Source organism: Furipterus horrens, unplaced genomic scaffold (assembly GCF_987537825.1).
Source record: "Furipterus horrens unplaced genomic scaffold, mFurHor1.1.pri manual_scaffold_17, whole genome shotgun sequence".
In the NCBI taxonomy this organism is placed as follows: Eukaryota; Metazoa; Chordata; class Mammalia; order Chiroptera; family Furipteridae; genus Furipterus; species Furipterus horrens.
In genome coordinates this window covers 94,105,801-94,128,702 of record NW_028327187.1, presented here as the reverse complement: position 1 = coordinate 94,128,702, position 22,902 = coordinate 94,105,801, and the positions used below count along the sequence as shown (strand labels likewise).

Here is a 22,902-nt window from a genome sequence, read left to right as displayed (position 1 = left end):
CAGGAAATTAGATTTGCAACTCAAAGTTGTTTTTTTTTTTGACACCTAAATTATATTTCTGGTTAGCATTAGAAAGTTTTTGTCTGAAGCAGGGCTGTGCAGAGAAAGACCAACAGACCACATGTTGCTCGCTGGCAAGTGGGAACTTTTTTTTTTTTCTTTCTTCTGCTCTTTTCAAGACATCTCTTAGTACAAGGGGAGAAGGCTCAAATTTTATGCTATATAGACCTGTCCTAATCCCAGCTTCTTTACAACTCTTAGTAAAATTACCCATATGCTTCCAATGGTTTCTAAGCCTTATTGATAACATAAACAAAAACAACAACAAGAAAGATTCTACCATGAAACCCATGATAGTATTAAAAAATTTATCTGTGAGGTTGATTTATAAATGGTTTTGATTTACCCTAAAATGTTAAAGCCTGCCATTAAGAACTGTTATATGAATTCCTTTTGTTTAGTTTTCCTTTCTCATAAGGTTATTTATGGTCAGTGGTTAATAGACAAATTTAAGCTCATTTCATTGGAAAGTTAATATAAACAGCCACTAGTGACTTCGTAACTAATTATAATCAATGCACACTATAAAATCAGATGCTGCAAAGGACCTCACAGGGAGACTTGCTGTTGCGTAGTGTAGTGAGAAGAGTAGTGGACACAGAGAATCAGCGGCCTCTACCTCTACTGCTTCTACTACCTTGACCAGATCCTAGAGCTCCCCTAAACTTGTTTGTTCATGTCTGAGGTGGGATTAATACATTCTGCACTTCTAGCCCTAGGAAGTTGAGGTTGGCATTATGTGATAATCCATATGATAAGTGGGTTGAGAACTCTATAAAGTATAATGGAAGAGAGCAGTGGTATCTGCTCATTGCTCTCCTTATTTAATAAGTATATCTTCATTGGTTCTGTCTTTTAATAGTTAAAAGGAAGTTATTTGATCAGCTGGGCTGACTAGGGTTTTGCAAGTGACAGAATGTGCCTCTTTGTATTTTGTGCTCTAGGTACTTTGTCCCATTTTAGAATGGGCCCTGGTAGGCCCTGATATGATATCTTCATGAACCTATTGAGTCAGATTTTGTCTTTTGCTTTTTGCCAGAACTTTCCTTGAAGACCGATTAACCCCAGGGATTCTGCTTCTTTCCCAGACTTAAGAAAACATACCAATATCTGGTAGTTTAGAAAATTTGTAAAATTAATAAATAAATAAAAATCTTGTCATAATTCTATGACTAATCCTTTCCAACAGAAGCTTCCAGAGTAACTCATTGTGGTTTGGTCCTCACCTAATCTCAAACTTCAAGTGGATTTGGAGACAAGAGCTACACTGATACAAAGCAACACATTCCTTCTTGTTTCCTCTCTTCCTCTTCAGAATGACAATCAGGCCATTAGCAAGGAGATCATTAGGTGCTTAGTTTAAAACGTGCCTCGGCAAGTGTTTGTTTAAATGGTCAGGCAATTATTAGAGTCCTTGCTAAAGGACAGGGTCTGGTGATGTAATCTGCAAGATGGGCATGCTTCCAAAGTGGAGATGAGAAATGCTTCAAAAACTGCTCCTTTTATAAACACAGAACTTGTAAAGTGGTAAACTGTTTGCGTTGACCACTTTAAAAGCATTCTTAACATCCTGAAACTCAAAGTCTATCCTTGACTCCCTCATTACACTTGTTAATTGCTAACACTATTAGTGAAAAAATGTTACTTCGTGCTCATTTTTTTCTTTTCTGGCAATGCACAATGAAGTTCTTACTGGATTTGGTAAAGCTTCTCACAGACAGCTCAATCTGTCATACAAAGGGGCAACAAAGGAAAATATCACAAATATATGGCCGTAGCCTCATTAACGAACCACAAAAACAACAAAGCTAGAAAACTATACAGTGTAGGCAAAAAATTAAAATTAAAATTGACGCTGGGTAGGGGGGAGAAATGGAGGAAAAATGGGACAACTGTAATAGAAAAACAGTTTAATAAAAGAATATAAGATTAAAAAATAATAAAATAGTAAAAAGAGTTTTGTCAGATAAAAATAAATTTAAATTGAGGCAAATTTCTTTTTGTAGTTTTTGATACTGGATGAAGAAATCATAAATATGTGTTGGATGAATCATTTATTCGACATGACAAAATTTATAAACAAAGTCTTAAAAATGGTGTGGGTTGGGATGAGAATAGACTTGTGTATTTAATTTCTTATGAGGCCAACATCAGTGTCCATTGTACGTGGCACTGAAATCCCATTTACTACATATGAGTTCTGAGCTAGTATTTAGGGCTCTTAAGAATATATAATTTTGATATTAACAACTATTTGTAGAGCACTTCATAACTCACAGATATTTCTCCTGCATTATTTTGAGTCATAAGACAACCCTATGATGTAAATAGAGATCATTATCTTCATTATATATATTACAAAACAGAGGGTTGTAAGAGAAAGTCTTACATAAAGTCCACAGCCTGTAAATGGAGAGCCAAAATACAAACCTAGGTCTCCTTATGTCGTATCTAGTTTTTATTTTCTTCGGATAAACTATGCTTTGAATACCTTAGTCATCAGTAGTGTATAAAAGTAGATAAAAACCTTAGGAGCTATGCTCTGGCTGGGTGGCTCAGTTGGTTGGAGTGTCATCCCATACCCCCAAAACAGTTGTGGGTTCAATTCCCAGTCAGGGCACATACCTAGGTTGAGGGTTCAGTCCCTGGTTGGGACACATACAGGAGGCAACCAGTTGGTGTTTCTGTCTCACATCAATGTTAAAAAACATTGATGTAAAACAAAAAAACTTAGGTTGCTGTGCAGATGTGGAAGAAAATATTTTCTGAGATCTATGATGATATTCATATATTTCTCATAGCATAGGGGACTAGACAGGTAGGCAAAGAGAAATGGCTCAATGTTCATCACCATTTATGGTAACAGCTAAAATGTATGTGTAGCAGATAGTAGATTACATCAAATACCAAAATCCTTAGAGCAGTTGGGATCCCTGGCTGCAAAGACAGTAGCATTGATTGGCAGCCACCAAGGTAAATAACAAGATAATTCAACTCAGAAGCTTGCTGTACACAACCCACAGTGGAAGGTGCCTAAAGTAATGAGCCTAAGGCACTTACCAGGTGAAAGTCACCCTCATCCATAAGTTTTTATCTTTGTGGCTTTTCTTAACATAAAGAATATAATACGTCATGAAACACCACAATAATATGAGATGACAAGAGGAGTTGCTGTTACAAAAAAGAATAGCATGCATAGATAAGATTATATGTAATATTTTACTAGAGAATTAACATTTTCACAAGCAATGTGAGGATTTTACAGATGTGTATGTACATACTTGAGTAGTTATCTCTAATCATCTTCAGATGGAAATTAAAACTAGCCTAACTTTTCATTCCCCCACCCCCCACCCCAAGCAACTGGTATATTCATGACAAAGTGGCAGTAATCCACAAAGAAATTTCTTGGGAGTTTTCTTGCTAAAAAATTTGGGAGGTATTGTTTTTGTTTCAATGTTTGAATATAATTTGATTTTTAAAACATACCTGTTTTCCATTTTGAGTTTTTTTCTGTGTCAGAACACACTCTCTTATTGCATATTCTAAGTTCTATATCAGCAATTTGTGGTATATACTAGCCTAATATGCAGTTATTGGTGGTTATTTTTACTATCTTTAACTTAAGAACACAGCTTCTGGAAGAAATGCATCATGTTCTTTCAATCATAACTAACCACATCATGCTCCTACTCCTTTACTACAAAATAGAAACATTATTTAGCCATGAATCTTCAAAAGGATTAATTTTACTATGTTGTATAAAAAATAATATCTGGAATAGCTGAATGATGGCAAGCTGACAGGTTTTATTTGTGGACAATAATTAAAATAAAAACATGAAGATAACTTACTGCTTTTTCTGTTTTTGCTCTTCCAGCTTTTAGTCTTTGGAAATAACTTTTACCTAGCCTAGAAGAAAAATCCTAGGTCTATAAAAATCTTAACCTGAAAAGTCAGTTCCCATCTTCATTTTCCATACTTAATGGTGACATGCCCTTGATGGTCTAGTATGCATGAACACATTGCTATGCTGTAGAGAAACAGTGGCAGTGCTGCCAGGCACAGCCTTTTGTTTGTTTTTTGTTTTGTTTTGTTTTGTTTTAATTAAAACATAGCAACATAGTTCCTTTGGGTCCCTGGGTGTGCCTGGCTCCTTTAGTCCAAGGAACCCAAACATGCACCCCCACTTATCAAGCCTTTGTGGAAGGAAAGACAGTTTACAGCTACCACAGTAAATCTCTAAGCTCTTCGATTCACTGCCAAACTGTCATTCAGTTGAGACCAATCCTGAACTTTCACTCTGAGTATGCAGCTCCGTATTTTCAAATGGAGAATGAATGGTCACACTGACAAGCCTCGTAATGTGACTAATTCATAATATAGTGCCTAATTTTGTTTGACAGCTCTCTGTTTTATAGTTCAAGTGCAGGCACACATTTAAAGACAGTTATTTCATTTTCTAGACTATGTTAAATTGGAGAATCTTTTTATTACAGTAATAGATTCATGCCTCTGCAGTTTAGATGATGTCACCAATTTATCATAAATTCTTAAATTCATAATTTTGTAGCAGTAATGTCAAATCTTCTTGGGGCTGACAACAGCCATTATTTTCTCCTGGCAAGTCTTTCCCACCAGAAAGAAAAAGGAATTAACTAACTATTTAAGGGTCAGCCTCCTTAAAAAAAAAATTTATTATATCACTTGATACTTTTTGTCTTTGATTGTAATATTCTTTGATTTTTAGCTATTTGTGACAAAAATACCTTTGGTACATGTGTTTAGAGTGGTTTCTCAACCTTGGTGTTACTGACATTTTTTAAATTGAGGCAAAAGTCACATAACAGAATTGACCATGTTTTTTGTCGTTATTTGTTTTTAAATTATTTATTTGTTTGTTTATTTATTTATTTTTAGAGAGAAGGGAAAGGAGAAACAGAGGGAGAGAAACATCACTGTGTGGTTTCCTCTCACATGCCCCCAACTGGGGACCTGATGTGCAACCTAGTCATGTGCTGTGACTGGGAATCGAACCAGCGACACTTGGTTCGCAGGCCTACGCTCAATCCACTGACACCGCAGCCAGGGCTTTGACCATGTTAAAGTGTACAGTTCAGTGGCATAATTTAGTACATTCACAATATTGTGCAAGCATCTAATTCTAAACCATTTTTATTACCTCTAGAGGAGACCCTGTGCCCATTAATCAGTCAGTCACTATTCCTCCCTCCAGGCCGACAACCTGTAATCTGCTTTCTGTCTCTGTGCATTTACCTATTCTGAATTTCATATAAATGCAATAATACAATATGTGAACTTTTATGTCTGTATTCACTTAGCATATATTTGTTTTTAGGTTAGTCCGTGTTATATTAGTACCTTATTCTTTTTTACGGCTGAAAAATAACCCATTGTATGATTATACCACATTTTGATTATCCATTCATCAATTAATAGACGTTTAGGTCATTTCCACCCTGTGGCTATTGTACATAGTGCTGCTACAAACACTGATGTACAAGTTTTTGTTTGAATATATCTTCCATTTGGGGGGATATATACCTAGGAGTGACTGTTGACATTTTGGGCCAGATAATTCTTTGTTGCGAGGGGCAGTCCTGTGCATTGTAAGATGTTCAGCAGCATTCTGACTTCTCCCGACTAGATAACAGTCACACCTACCCCTGCAAGTTATGACAACTCAAAATGTGTCTAGACACTGCCAAATGTTCCCTGGAGTGCAAAATCACTCAAGATTGAGGACTGCTGATTTACAATAAAGGAAAGGAAGTCTTTAGAGATAAGTTGGCATTCACATATTACAGTGTTTTTAACAGAAGAAATTTGAGTCTAAAGAAGAGCATTGTATGGTTCTGGAAAACCATATAATCAAGCAGCTGTGTCCTCGGATTAGTAACTTACCCTCTGAGTTTTAGTTTTCTTGGCAGTGAAAAGAAGGAATTGAAATGGATCAGAGGTTCCCAATGTGCTCAGTGAAGCCCCAGGTTTTCTGAAGGCAGCCACCCTGAGGAAAGGAAAAGGAAAGTGCTCCTGGTATGTTGCAACTTCCCTTCAGGCAGAGCAAGCAAAAGTTTGAATTCTACCATTTCTAGAGCAAATCCACATATAAGTAACATTGATTTCACCAGCCAGTCAAAAGTCATTTCTGAAATTTAGGTGCTAATTTAAAAAGGCACTAATTTGTCAATGAGACTCCCATTTCTCATATCCATTATGTTCTCTGCTGTTGTGGGCAGGAGAGAAAGCTGAATGCTATCTTTGAATGCTATTTTAATAGCCACCCCTGGAATGTGGCTTTTTGATTAAATGTAGTATGTGTTCTATCAGGATAATTATCCACTCCTAGAGTCAACATTATACTTAACTATCACATAGATAATATCATAGTATTTATGTTGACAAGTTCTAAGGCATTCATTATAACATAGAGTAGTATATCTAAAACTATATTTCATTTTGGTGACTTCTTTATGTGCTCCCCCCCCATTAAATGATGATTATTAGTTATAGTTATTTCCAGACAGGACTTTAATCAGTGTAGATAGGATCCATAATTTTAATAACTGTAAACACTAAGACTAATAATATTCTTGCTGATATCATTCAAACAATAGTAATAGAAGAAATACCCATCTTTGGAATTTTCCTGCTTTCATTACTCCACCTGATTGTGTGCTTAATTTTGTGCAAATTAGACCATTTTCTAATTCCATATTTATTGGTTTCTTGTGGGTAAGGTATAGTTCCTAGTCCATATATAAAGTTTTAGAGTACTTATTATTCATGTAAGTCAGTTGTTGCCATTGCTAGCAACTTGATTGTTGTCATCTACCATTTCACGAAGAATTATTTTTGATAAGGAGTTATGAATTGTTAAACTCCGTCAAAGAAAATTTGGCCTTTTATCTTCCTTTGTGGGAGAAACTATTAGACCATTTCTCTGTATCTCATTATTCTTTATGGAGCATAAAATCATTAGACAAGAGACATCTAAATATATGATCCAAAATTTAGCTTTTAAGAAAAACCATATTGAGTTAGTAAGACTCACCCTGGGGGCACATGCTTGTTTTGTTTTTAAAGAATATTGACTTTGTACATTACCTCTTTTGTCTTCTCCTGTATAGAAATCCATTTCTGGCATTTTCTCCACACTTATTCCCGGAAACCTGCCTGTTATCATCTGGCATTTCATTGCATTACCTCCGGTAGCATACAGATATCCTTTTTAAAAAGTCTTAGATAGTGATCATAACCACCACAGTGTCCTTAAGAAGCAGGTTCAGGATATTAAAGATATTAATAACAATTATTTCTTCTCACAAACCCTGAGACTTCTCAGCCAGCTCAACCCTGTAACTTTAAATATTTTTTTTAAATATCTGAGTTCTTGAATGGGTTCCAGCTCCCTAATTGCTGTGCACGCATTCTACATGCCATTCTAACTAAGCCATAACTTTGTGACAACCTGGTAGAGTGCATGAGCACTACCATACAACAAATTCTGAATTATAAACCTATCTGCTATGAAAAAAATTAACCTTTTTTCCCCCACAAATATGTTACAGTGCTTAAATACAATTGGAAATATTCTATTTTTTCCCATCTTCCTAAGTAATAGAGAATGATCCCAATAACATTTTGGGGGGTGGAGGGGGAAGAGAAATGTCACTTTAGAATGTGAGGCTTTTATTTTATTTTTTAGGGAAAGTCATTCCCATCAATCCTGTGATAAGAAGTACCTATTTTATACCTATTTCAGTAAAACAAACAAACAAACAAACCCTGAAGGCATTGTATGCATGCACAACTGAGTAAATAGTAGTACTGAAATAGCTTAGAAGCAAGAAAACAAGGAATTGTATGACACTTCATAAGATTTTTTAATATAAATCTGTGCAGAGGGTTGGATGGGGAGTGTGCCTTGTTGATTTCCTTTTGTTTATTTTTTGTTGTTGGTTTGGGGGATGATGGTAGCTTAGCTGGAAAATAGTATATTCATATCCCAAAAGAATTTGTTATGATACACTACTCCCACTGAACAAACATCTTGCAGTTATAAAACCCTTCACAGTTACAACTGAAAGGACCTACAAAATCATATACAACACCTTAGCTTCACGAATTAGGACACAGGCCTAGATAAATTAAGCAACAAATGCAGAATTCTGCAGCCAGTTTAGTGCCAGAGCTAGAACAAGAATCTGCATATTCGGAGTACAAATGCAGGACCTTTTCACCATACTACATTCTTCTCTTTTCCTGCACTTTCATTTGTCTCAATACAGGGTTGGTGAAAGTGGTTAATGGTTATTGGCTTTTTTACACTTCAACAAGATAGTCTCAAATGGCAGTTTTCCTGTGACAAACAGAAGGCTGGCTTATTTAAGTGGGTAGCTTAGCATGTTCTACAATCTTTGTGAGAAATTCACAACTAAACAAGATATTAAAGATTCATTCATGAGGGGGAAAAAAGCTTCCTGGTTAGCGTGTGGACTCTATAGATTGTCTGCTATACTGGCATTTACACAACATCTAGGAACACTTTCCATTTGAATAAATATATTTTGCAGAGTGTATAAGTGTTTAAAAGCTTTTTAAAAAAATTTTTATGGGAATAGTTCTAAAATAGATCGTATAGTTTACTGCCTTCCTAAACTATTCTGAACATCATATGGTCCTTTCTTGGTGTCTCAGATTCACCATTTTGAACATAATTATTGATGCCTACAGCTTTGGGTGCTATAAGGATGGTTAGAGCCTATTCTAAGTAACCCTCAAAGGGCTTTGGTCTCTCTTTTCCCTTGCCTTTAGATTAATCAGCTTTCACTTCTTGTTGCTGTCAATGTGTTTATCTAGTTCAGCCTATCCCTGCCCTTCTACTTTTCAGCAATAATGTGCAGTGAGGTTTCCAAGTCTCATAGTCAGGCTTGTGGATGCAGGTTGAGTAAATTGATCCTTGATTAATCTAAGGGACCTGGGGCTCCTATGTAGGTAAAGCATAAGGTAAGTTATAATGCATGACTTTGGTCATCTCTTGTTTCTAAGTTCATGAAACCCAGTTATTAGTGACTTACTGTCATTAATATCTACAGTGATTATGTAAAATACTGTCAACAGTTACCTGAACTATCAAATAATTTAAAAATTAATAGGAAATGATTATTTAGTGTATTTTGTTTAGCTATTCATGCTTCTTTAAACATATATATCTGTCATATATGTAATTTTCATTTCTTTACCTATCCTTCTTAAGAGCTTCTTGGTGGTCTGTTGCTAAAATTCTAATGATGATAGCCTATTAACATGAATCTGACCAAAACTGAATCTAAGTTAAGTAAGCATATAAGTTACAGTAAAGGATGCTTCCTTGGATTATGTTACCAGCATCAGGTCCTTATAAATAAGGACCAGAAATAGGCCTTAATTTACTTTCTGAAGAATTTCTGAAATTTTAAAACCTCATGATATCCCCCAAATATCTATGAATCATCAAAGTATATTGTAGCTACTGCATGACGTTAGATCATTGAAAAGCCTATGAGGCTCTCATAAGACGTTAATAATGGCTAAAGGTCCACTGTGGCAGGAGAAAGATGGCTCCTAAGGCCATTTTTAGTCACAGAGGACACGCTTTGTCTTCTAAGTAGGAACCACCAAGGTATGTGCAAGATAACCTTGGTTTCAGGGGAGGCAAAGCACAGGTCTACTGAGAAGCTTTGATATCCTATTCCTCATGTAGCTGAAAGTTGCCTGCATACTCAGTTAAATCAGATACAAACCACAATGTATACATTTTCAGTCAACAGTATAGACAAGCTAGGACAGAGTGTCTCCAAGGGAGTTTCAGGCTTAAACTGCACTTTATATAGCTCTACCACATTTCATTTCAGACTTGATCAAGGGACCAAACTCCCAGGCATCCTTGGTGTTAAGCATACAGACTCAGGGCAAATTAAACTTATCCTTACTCATTTATTCTGTATTTTCTAAGTGCATCATTATTATTCAGCTTGGTAAATCTCTTCGTTTTCTTTTCATGGAATAACTATCATTATGACAGTGTGAACAAGCCTATTTATTAAGCCTCCATGTTTTGCCAAGCCCTGAGCAAAGTACTCTATGTACATTACCTCATTTATAACTATGAGATTGGTGCTGTTATTCCAATTTTACAGATGATGAAGGGAAGCTTAGGGTTTTTTGCTTTCCTCATATAACTATTTGCTCTAACAACTTTTTCTTACTTTGAAAATGTATAACTGAGGTGCACCACTTAACAAGCTTGGGATCTCAAAGACATCACATTGTTAGTCAAATTAAACAACCACAGCCCTTGGTAATACAAGAATTCCCCGACCAACACTGTTCCTACGAGAAATACAAGAACTCTAGGGTTGCCTGTTAAGTTTAGAGGAGCAGGCCCTGACTCTTACATTACAGAAAAGATAATGAAATGCTAGGTTCATTTCCAGAAAGTCCCCATTCTCTCTTGATCTTGATACTCTTGCCACTGTTGCTGGTGTATAGTTTTACATCAAAATGAGGGAGCCCAAACTAGGCTTTCTGGTACCCAGAACAATTCCAAGGACACTAAAGGAATCACTACAGTAATTGAGGCATAGGTTGCCCCAGCTGGGCTTGGAAAAGAGGAGGGCATCTTTCTATGTAGCATTTCACTCATTTGTGCTCACTCTATAATATAGTAGGCCTAATTCCCCAATGTTTCAGCTATTTGGTGGTCCTGTTGTATCAGTTTTTATATTCTTTGCCTCTTCCCCAAGCTCATCAAACCAGAGTAGCTATTTGAGGGTAACCAACAACTGAGTGCTGTAACGGGATAGTGCAGAGGACTACAATGTGTTCTTTTCCTGATACTATTTATAACTTATCACGACAGCAATAACCCACCTGACAGGTTTTGGTAGCTTTGAACTTTCAAAAGGCATTTTGATCTGCTTTCTCAGAGAAGGAACTTCCCAGTCCATTCAAGCTTGGTGTGCCAAATACATTTGGGAGACAGTGGGAATACTACATCTCTCCAGAACCCCTAGGTCAGAGGTTTTCAAACTTTCTGAGTTTATAGTGCTCTTAGTTGTTACTGTGATTTTTTTTTCATAGCACTTCTAGGCCAAAAGAAATACTTAATAGTTCTGTTTATTAAGTAGTGAGGTCCAAACAACTTAATAAGTATTTATATCCTGACAGCTTAGTAGCTGTTTGAAAAGCAATATGCATACATTGTAAGAAAGCAATATTTTTATCTCAACCTTAAAGAGCCCATTCAGTTACTTACTGATAGGATATGTGTGCCTGAGGGGCACTGCACAACTCAAACCTTGGGATCAGGTTGGATAGTGGAGGATAATGGATACAAAGGATTCCACCTTCACTTCCTATTCCACATTGATTTTTTACACAGCACTTTTTAAAAACCACAGCCAAAAATCTAGCTTCACAAAGGAAATGAATGTAGAATTATCTAATGATGAAACTTGTCAATCAATTTTAATCAAGAATTGCAAGGCAAAGAAAAGCTTTATTTGGGGGTCTTTTTAAGGAAGTGCTATCCAGGAAGCACTGTTTTGGGTAGAAACCCCAACTGTGTTCTGAGGAGGAAAGAGACAGTTTATGAAGCCAGAAAAAGGGGTGCTTTCTAAACGATTACATAAGTTGCTTTGAAAGAGCTGTGATTTGTACTGGCAAGCAGACTTACACTATGCTATACATGATTAATTCCTTATGTCTATTACTAGGTGAAAAATTTGTTTTTTAATAGAGAGTTTAGTGAGGTAAAGCTAGTCCCAGGAACTGTATCAGGCTGTTGCTGTTTGGTTTAAGCACAGTTTAAAAGTTCAGTTTCACTGGAAAAGGGGGTGAGTTAACTTAGTTTCCCTGAGGCCTCCTGGCTCCATTTTAGATTGCTCTCTTAACAGTATCAACTCCATTTTACTGTTTTTCTTTCACACTACGAGCTACCTTAACTTAGTAGTTTGTGTGGTGTCCAACAGATACTGAGTATTGTTGCATTTCCTTCAAAAAAGTAAAAGATCCTGCTCATTCTCTATTAATTTGCTACAACACCCTGGGGGAGAGGGGTCTTGGTGTACACTTTAGGGATCAATGTGACAGTTCCTTGCTAAACAGAAAAGTATCTGGTTATGTCCTCTTCCCAGAACAGTAGGTGTTCAGCTAGTGTACCTCTATACAACTATTAGGGAAAATTAAATGGTTCTTACAGAATAGAAAATGTCTGCTCTAAGGGGAGCACAAATAGAAATATTCTACAAGTTTCAAAAGGTAGTTTGTTTTGCTAAAAATAGGATATTCAAGTGTTGTCTCACTAGAAACTCTACTGTCAATGTATTTATTTCACAATCATATAGTAAGTTTGTGGTTCTGTTTCATAATTAGAGGCATGGTCCATGACTTCCCAGCTTCTGGTCACTCAGTCTTCAAGTTTCTCCCATTCTGTCTTTTCATTTATGTCATACTTACTGAATCTGTTCTGTACCAAGTTCTTTACTAAGTGTTATGAAAGACAGAGATTGGATCAAAATATTAATAATACATGGGCCCTGCCTTCAAGAAGCTTAGTCTTGAGGTGGGAGCTAATAGGCATACCAAAAATAGTAATACAGTTTAATTAATTGCTATAATTTAAGTATGTGTAAACACTGAGAGCCTAGAGCAGGTCTAATAAAATGGAGAGTAGACTCTGGGGCAGGTGTTTAGAGGATGTTACATCTCAATGGAATAGGAGTTCACTCGACAGAGGAAATATTAGGTACAAAATTATGGGAGCAGTAAAGAACCTATTTGGAGAATGGTAAGATTTGGTTTGACTGAGGAATAAGTTGCATGGTGGGTGTAGTAGCCAAAGAAGTCACCCAATATCTCCATCTTTCATGTTTGTCCCTTCCTGTCGATTCATATTGCCACCATTCTAGCACATGATCTCATTATTTCCTAATCTGAGCTATTGTAAGTAGCCTTTTACTTGGCCTTTCCCCCTCCATTTTGGGGTAGGATGAGGTAAAAACTATATATTAATATATAAAATAGTTTTCTAGGTTATCCTCCCTGAAGAATTGGTCTAAAATCTTGAATGCTATCAAATATCTTAATAAATATTTATTTAAATATCTTACCCTACCTAACATTAAGTGCCTCTATGACATGGCTATTGACCTGTTTCCAGTTTAATTTCGTACTCTTTCTATTTTGAATCTTGTACTCTGGCTCTACTGACCCGCTCACTGTTCCTCATTTATATGCCTTGCTTTATTAATTTCCAAGTCTTCATACTGTTTTGTTTTCCTAGGATATCTTTCCTCATCCCATTCCTGCCAATCTTTAAAAGGCCAGCTCAAATACACTTTTGAGGGGTCCTTCCCCAGATCCCTCCCCCAACTGCAAACATACATCCAGTAGAAATATGCCTGCCTTTTGACCTCAGAAAGCATCCACCAGGTTCAGTCTTGCAGTAGAGCTCTTAGTGTGTTCTTTATGTTCATTGTCTCTTGCACTGAAGAACCTTGAGGGCAGAGGCCATCTGCTATTCATCTTTGTGACTAGTCATGATCTCATTGTACATAGTCTGTGCTCAGTAAATATGTCTTAAGGAAGAATGTTTTTCACTTAAAAGAAAAATGTAAACCTGTGCAAATTTAAATAGTGACTCCTTTATTGAAATAAGACCCAGGGTGAGAAAACTAATTAGATAATTGGATTAGAGGTTTTTCCAAGTCAGCTGTTAATTTTTAGACCTTATCATCTGCTGTTTTTCAGCAAATGTATGGACATGATTTCACTTGGCTAAAACTTTTTGTCATTAAAATATGAGTTTTAGTATCCTACAATTCATTAAAAAGTATATTATACAACTGCATAGTTTGCTTTAAGGAGTAATTTAGGGAGTCCCTTGAGAACCCATTTTTTAAATCTATATCTTTTGTTCTGAAGAGACCACATAGGTGACAGATATTTATTTTGAAACTATGAAAAAGTAGTAATATTTTTGGAGTAAATATATTTATCTTGTTGGTGTATGTATGTGTATCAGTCTTAGATTTTAAATATTTTCTTTAGTAAGGATGTTTGCTAGCTATCTGAAGAAAAGTTCAGTTTGTCTTTATTTCCTTTAATGAGAAAAGTCCATATTTTTGAATAACACCTCAGTGTTGTGTTCTCAAAGTACATTCACATTCTGTGTATTACTTTTCACATCATGTAAACTCTGATGCGCATGGTTCATACAATTTTATGAAAAGGAAGCAGAGGGAAGTGATGAACTTCCGTTTCAAACATCACTGCTTTAATTTTAGAAGTCTGAACACAAGCTCTTGCATCATGGAAATTGCCTAGTGTTTTAGAAAGAGATAATCTAATCTTATTCTATAGGTCCAAGCTGCCACTTTCCCCTTTATTTTGTTTCCACATTAAAAATACCCTAATTCTATTATCACCCATTAGATTTACAAATTACTTTGATGAGGACTGGTAAGTACCCTGCCACAACTTCTTGTTCCCTATAATATGGCAGATATAAGTAATCTATAACAATATCTTTCCTACTGGTCAGATTCTTACTCCAGGTAGTATCTTCTAATTGACCAGATTTGGCAAGAGAGATAAAATCTACTTGCCAGCTTATTCTAAGGAGGGTTCTCATTATTATATTACCTTACCTCTCAGTATAAGAAATACACCAAAGGTGTCTGTGGAATGCTCTTGGTAATTTGATTAGGCTGGGATTAGAAGATCTGTGTCCTGCTACATTACTGTTTAGTGGCCTAACCTGGGGAGTGAGCAGGGCAGGGGAGAGTGGGAATGAGGGTAAATTGGGACAACTGTAACTGAATGACAATAAAATAATATATATATTTTTAAAAAGAATTAGCTACATTCCTTGATTCCTCTTTTCCATGTAGATAGCATAGAAGAAAATGATTTTCTCTTAGGATAATTTCTTTTTTTTTTTTTCTTAAAAATGCAAAATTCATTATTGTTTGGTTTATCTTCAAGAAAACTGTCCCCAAAGCCAGGGATATCTTAGACTGCATTAACATATCTGTTGTGTTTTATAATAAAGAAGCAGATAGTCCTGATCCATTCTGCACTTGTCAGACCACACTTAGAGTATTGCACTCAGTGTAGGACACAGTATTTTATGAGATTAAAGCTGACACAGAGACTCTTATACATTTTATATGACAAATAGATGAAGGAACTAGACATGTTTATCCTGGAAAATAGAAGAATCTGTCTTTATGTATTTGTTCGCCTTGTTATATAGAGGAGACGTCATTGTAGAGGGCATAAATAAAACCAATGGCTAGGTATTTGTCAATGCAGTGGAATGTCCCACAAAAAAGGGTGCTATAGTCAAATATGACAAATGCATGTGTCAGGTTCCTTTTCTGGAGATTTACAAATATATATTAAATATATATATCAGGGGCCCCAAAACTCATACAGTTAAATATCTTTTTAAATATGTTAATCCCAGCAGTCTCTAAACACTTTCCTCAGAACTAGTTTTCTGAGGAACTCACTTGTGGATAGTGGTTCTCCATGTTTTGTTTTTTTTTTAATTGATGAGAGAGAGACAGAGACAAAGAGACAGAGATAGAGAGAGACATGGATTTGTTGTTCCACTTATTTATGCATTCATTAGTTGATTCTTGTATGTGCCCTAACCAGAGATAAAACCTGCAACCTTGGGCTATTGGGACTACACACTAACCAGCTTAGTTACCCAGCCAGGCTCCCAGGTAGTGGTTCTCAAACCATGGTAGTAGTACCAGCACCACCAGTATTACCTGGGGACTTAACTAGAAATGCAACTTGTTGGCCCCACCCAGACTTATGGAATCAGAAACTCTGGGAGGTGGGCCCAGCAATCTTTGTGATAATAAGTCTCTAGGGATTTATGATGTTGCTAAACTGTAAGGAGCACTGCTAGAAAAGTCCACTGGTATTCTTCAACTCAATAGCATGATTTTAGTTTCCTTGATAGCACTTACAATAATTTTTATTTTTTAAAAGTTCTTCTAATGATACTTTATCACTCTATCATTCATTTTTATAGATGGTTACCTCTCTGAGGTACAGAAGGAAGGAAACACTTAATGGAAGGCCATAATTTTTAACCTAGTATAGGTGACATCTAGCTGGTACCAATTTTGATACTTTAAGGAATACTCAGTAATAAATCCATAGCTAGTACAAAGTGAAAGACACAACTCTATATTGAGGTAAACCTTAAATTCATTGCTAATGTCGCCATTTTTAAAAGAGCATTTACTGTTTTTCATTTACTTCAAAATGAATTTACTGGAAAATATATATTTTTACTTTTACTTTTTTAAATTTTTTATGCTAGTACAGTTGTTCCTGCTTTTTCTCCCTTTCCCCACCTCCACCCAGCCCCGCCTTCTCCCCTCCCTAAGTCAATTGCCTATTGATGTCTGAGTCCATGAGTTGTGCATAAATGCTGTTTGGTTAATCTCTTCACCTTCTTACATTCGGACCCCTCTCTCCCCTCCTGCAGCTGTTAGTGTGCTTTTAAAACATCTTGAAGCATCTGTAATGTGCCTTAGCCCATGTCAGAAGTCTATCAGATTAGGAACTTTTCTTATTTCTTTGCATTAGTGGAGATTAATTTCTAGTAGCATTGTATTTATCTCTGCAAAGAAGCATGTCATTTAGAAAAATGTAATTCGGAATCCGGAAGATGGTGGAAGAGTGAGGGGAGGCTGCGCTTTCTTGCTCCCAAGACCTGTCTGTAGTTTAGGCTAATTGTGGACAGGGATCTCAGTTAACACCTGGATACTGCCAGGAGTTGAGCCTTGGTGCTGCGGAATCAAAGAAGACCATCTCGGAGCGACCTGTCTGGTGAGGATAGCAGAGTAGAAGTGGATGAGACGGGACTTCTGACTGGCTTGGCTCTGTGAGCTGCAGCTGACAGTGCACAAAGATTTTTTAGTGACCCTAGGTTTCCCATGAGAGGAGTCAGGAGGAGAGCGAGGGAGCGAGGCTCTGCCCACTGGCAGAGCCAGGAGTGGGCCAGGTGGCATCTGGCGCTGAGAGGCAAGCAACAGCGTACTTTTGTGTGTGTGTGTGTGAATGTGTTTTTCTTTCTTGTATTTCTATTTTGATTGTTTTTTTGTGGACATGGGAGGAGAGGCTGGGATGGGGCAAGATTCTTGAGGAACGCAGGCACAGAAGCGCACTCGTCCACTCCCCAACCCTCTCCCTGCGTCGTGCGAGCACGCACAGAGAAGTGCCCCAGTCCGCCTGCCCAGGCGCGCAACCAACTTGCCTACCTGTGCACAGAGGTGCCCAGGCCCACACCAACAGGCGCGCAACCAGTCCACCCACTGCTGCGCAGAAGAGCCCTGGACCTGCCCGCCCTGGTCCGCAACCGGTCAACCCACCCCGGGCCTGCACAAGGGAGTGCACTCACCCCTGGATGAGGCACTTTGTAAAAAGTTTTTGGCACTAGCTCTGGAGAAAGAGCTAGGAGAGCAGCAGGCTAGATCCCAGTATAGAATCATCCCCAGTGCTACGGGAGAAATTCCTTAAGCAGATGACTCTGCTAAGTGTCATCAGCTGGAGGCAGCAGCTTAACAACTGTCTACAAGAAGGTCACACCACAAAGGCAGAAAATAAAAACAGATCAATCTAAGAAGCAGAAATAAACAACACCAACCACCCAAAATGGGGAGGTGGAATAACATCCCACCAAATAGAAACAACACCCCACCAAAAGAAAAGGAGGAATTCCCAGAAGGAGGGGTAGATGAAATAGAGGAAAGCAACCTATCAAACATGATTTAAAACAATAGTAATGAAGAAGTTCAATGAACTCAACAAACTCAAAGAAAACTACAACAAACTCCAGGGGAACTCCAAGGAAGCTACAAGGAACTTACTGATAACTACAGCAGCATAAAAAGGCACATAGAAACTATCAATAAGAACCAGGAAGAAATGAAGAATGTAATTTCTGAACTGAAGAACACAGTAGAAGCAATCAAAAGCAGGCTAAATGAAGCAGAGGATCGGATCAGTGAGTTAGAGAACAATGTAGAAAAAAATTCCAAGACAATGCAACAAAATGAAAAAAAGGCTGAAAAAGAATGAAGACGGTTTACGAGAACTGCAGGACAACATGAAATGAAAAAATATCCTTATCATAGGGATACAAGAAGGAGAAGAAGAGGAGCATGGGATAGAAAAGTAATGACAGAAAATTTTCCTAACTTGATGAGAGAAAAAAATCATGCAAGTCCAGGAAGCACAGAGGGTCCCATTGAAGAAGAACACAAAAAGGCCCACTCCAGGCACATCATAATTAAAATGGCAACTTTCAAAGACAAAGAGAGAATTCTAAAGGCAGCAAGAGAAAAATAGCAAATAACACACAAGGAAGCTCCAATAAGACTATCAACTGATTTCTCAACAGAAACACTACAAGCTAGAATGGAATGGCAAAAAATATTTCAAGCAATGAAAAACAAAGGCCTACAACCAAGACTACTCTACCAAGCACGGCTCTCTTTCAAAATGGAAGGTGAAATAAGGAGTTTCCCAGACCAAGGAAGACTAAAAGAATACATCTCCACCAAACCAGCATTGCCAGAGATGCTAAAGGGAATGCTTTAGGAAAAAGAAGAAGAGAAAGAAATTTCTACAAACTTTTTTGAACAACTAGGAAGCTTCACTTTTTCTTCTTTGCTCTAATAGGTCCTTTGAGGTGGACCTGGAGTTTTCCTCTTGTTTCTACTGCTTTATTTTTTCTCACTCTCTTCAATAAAGTTGCTGTAAAGCCCTGGGGAATAAAAAAAAAAGAAAAAGAGAGAGGGAGAGGAACACAGGTACTAAGGGAAATGAATAACTACCTGTCAATACTAACCTTAAATGTAAATGGATTGAATGCTCCAATCAAAAGACATAGGGTAGTGGAATGGATACAAAAACATGACCCACATATATGCTGTCTACAAGAGACACACCTCAAAACAAAAGATTTACACAGACTGAAAGTGAAGGGATGGAATAAAGTATTCCAAGCAAATGGACATGAAACAAAAAGATGGCTTAGCAATACTTATATAAGACAAAACAGATTTCATAGCAAAGGCCATAAAAAGAGACAAAGACATTTCATAATACTTAAGGGAACAATCTATCAAGAAGATATAACCCTGGTAAACATATATGCACCCAACATAGGAACACCCAAATATATAAGGAAAATATTGGAAGAATACAAGAAGGATATCAACAGCAACACACTCATAGAATGGGACATTAACACCCCATTGTCAACTATGGATGAATCTCTGAAGCAAAGAAACACCGAGGATATTGAGGCATTGAACAACACTCTACATCAAATGGACTTATTTGATATATATAAACTTTTCACCCCAAAGAAGCAAAATATACGTTCTTTTCAAATGCACATGGGACATTTTCAAAGATAGACCACATGGTAGGAAACAAAACAAGCCTCAACAAATTCAAGAAAATTGAAACTATACCAAGAATCTTCTCAGATCACAATGCCTTGAAACTAGAAATCAACCTCAAGGAAAAAATTCAAAGACATTCAAATGCATGGAGAATGAATAACATGATATTAAATAATGAATGGGTTAACAATATCAAGGAAGAAGTCAAGAAGTTTCTGCAAAATAATGATAATGAACACACAACAGCCCAAAACCTATGGGACACAGGAAAAGCAGTCCTGAGAGGAAAATTTCATAGCAATACAGGCCTACCTGAAAAGGATAGAAGAATCTCAAATAAAAAATATAACCTTACAGCTACAAGAACTAGAACAGCAACAACAAACAAAGCCTAGGGCAAGAAGAAGGAAGGAAATCATCAAGATCAGAGCAGAATTAAATGACATAGAGACTAAACAAAGAATTCAAAAGATCAACAAAAGTAGGAGCTGGTTCTTTGAAAAGATAAACAAAATTGACAAGCCTTTAGCCAGGCTCATCAAGAAGAAAAGACAGAGGACCCAAATAAACAAAATTAGAAATGAAAGAGGAGAAATCACAGCTGATATCACAGAATTACAAAGGATTGTAAGAAATTACTACAAACAATGTATTGCAAGAAACTTGACAACCTAGATGAAATCGACAAATTTCTAGAAACATGTAATCTTCTAAAACTGAATGAAGAAAAAGCAAAAGCCTGAACAGACCGATAACAAAGAGTAAAATTGAAACACTCATCAAAAAACTCCCAGCACACAAAAGCCCTAGACCGGATGGCTTCACAGGCAAATTTTACAAAACATTTAGGGAAGAACCAACACCTACCCTTCTCAAACTACTCCAAAAAATCCAAGAAGAAGGTAGGCTGCCAAACTCCTTCTATGAAGCCAGCATGACCCTAATTCCAAAATCAGGTCAAGACACAGCAAAGAAAGAAAACTACAGGCCAATATCGCTGATGAACATAGATGTTAAAATTCTCAACAAAATATTGGCTAACTGGATCCAGAAACATATTAAAAAGGTCATACACCACGATCAAGTGGGATTAATCCCTGGGATACAAGGGTGGTTTAATATTCACAAATCAATAAATGTAATACAGCACATAAGCAAAATGAAAGACAAATCAAAATATCATATCAATAGATGTTGAAAAAGCATTTGATAAAGTACAATACCCATTTATGATGAAAAACTCAGCAATATCAGAATAGAGAGAGCATACCTCAATATAATAAAGGCCATATACAAGAAACCTGAAGCCAACATCATACTCAATGGACAAAAACTAAAAGCATTCCCCATGAGATCAGGAACAAGACAAGGATGTCCACTTTCTCCACTCCTATTCAACATAGTGTTGGAGGTTCTCGCCACAGCAATTGGACAAGAAAAAGAAACAAAAGGCATCCAAATTGGAAAAAAGGAAGTAAAACTGTCATTATTTGCAGATAACATGATAAGTGTACATAGAAAACCCTATAGACTCCGCTAAAAATCTACTTGACCTAATAATTGAATTTGGCAAAATAGCAGGTACAAAGTCAATATTCAGAAATTGAAGGCATTTCTGTATACCAACATTAAAAAATCAGAGATAGAAACTAGGAAAAAAATCCCATTTACTATAGCAGCAAGAAAAATAAAGTACCTAGGAATAAACTTAACCAAAGAGATAAAAGACCTGTACTTGGAAAGCTACAGAACACTGAAGAAAGAAATTAAGAAAGATACAAATAAAAGGAAGCAAATACCATGTTCATGGATGGGAAGAATCAACATCATTAAAATGTCAATACTACCCAAAGCAACTTACAGATTCAATGCAATCCCTATTAAAATACCAATGCAAAACCCTCGCTGCTGTGGCTCAGTGGATTGAGCGTCGGCCTGTGAACCAAGTGTCGCTGGTTCAATTCCCAGTCAGGACACATGACTAGGTTGCATGTCAGGTCCCCAGTTGGGGGCACGTGAGAGGCAACCGCACATTGATGTTTCTCTCCCTCTCTTTCTCCTTTCCCCTCTCTCTACAAATAAATAAATAAATAAATAAATAAATAAATAAATAAATAAATAAATAAATAAATAATTGTTTTAAAAATATATACCAGTGCATATTTAACAGACCTAGAACAAATACTTCAAAATTTATATGGAACCAAAAAAGACCCCAAATAGCCACAGCAATCTTGAGACAGAAGAACACAGTAGGAGGAATCACAATACCTGACATCAAACTGTACTACAAAGCCACTGTAATCAAAATAGCCTGGTACTGGCATAATAACAGATATAGAGATCAATGGAACAGAATAGAGAGCCCAGAAATAAACCCAGGTCTGTATGGTCAACTAATATTTGACAAAGGGGGAAGCAACATAAAATGGAGTGAGAAGAGCCTCTTCAGCAAATGGTGCTGGGAGAACTGGACAGGGACGTGCAAAAGGATGAAACTAGACCACCAACTTATACCAAACACCAGAGTAAACTCAAGATGGATCAAAGACTTAAATGTAACCTGTGACAACATAAAAAGTCCTAAAGGAAAACATAGGCAGGAAAATCTCAGATATCCCACGTAACAATATTTTCATGGATACATCTCCTAAGGCAAGGGAAATAAAGGAAAGAATAAACAAATGGGACTACATCAAACTAAAAAGTTTCTGCTCAGCAAAATAAAATATCAGCAAGATGAAGAGGGAACCAACTATATGGGAAAACATATTTGCCAATGATACCTCAGACAAGGAATTGATCTCCAAAATAAATAAAGAACTTACACCTCTCAACACCAAGAAGACAGACAGCCCAATTAAAAAATGGGCAAAGGGCCTGAACAAACAGTTCTCCAAGGAGGATACACAGAGAGTGCATAGGCATATCATCAGAGAGATGCAAATAAAAACCACAATGAGATACCACTTTACACCAGTCAGAATGGCCATCATCAACAAATCAACAAACAACAAATGCTGGCGAGGATGTGGAGAAATGGGAACCCTGGTGCACTGTTTGTGGGAATGCAGACCTGTGCGGCCACAATGGAAAACAGTATGGAATTTCCTCCAAAAACTAAAAATGGAACTGCCTTTTGAACCAGCAATTCCATTGATAGGATTATACCCGAAGAATCCTGAAACCCCAATTCAAAAGAACGTATGCACCCCTATGTTCATAGCAGCGCTATTTACAATAGCAAAGTACTGGAAACAGCCTAAGTGCCCATCAGTAAATGAGTGAATCAAAAACTGTGGTACATTTACACAATGGAATACTATGCAGCAGA

At 36.9% G+C, this 22,902-nt stretch overlaps 1 protein-coding gene across 2 annotated transcripts in view; it reads left to right on the top strand.

Annotated features, from left to right (window-relative positions):
• Positions 1–22,902, top strand: part of PRRG1 (proline rich and Gla domain 1) — a 101,955-nt gene that overhangs the window by 53,177 nt on the left and 25,876 nt on the right. The gene's annotated exons all lie outside the window — the stretch shown is intronic.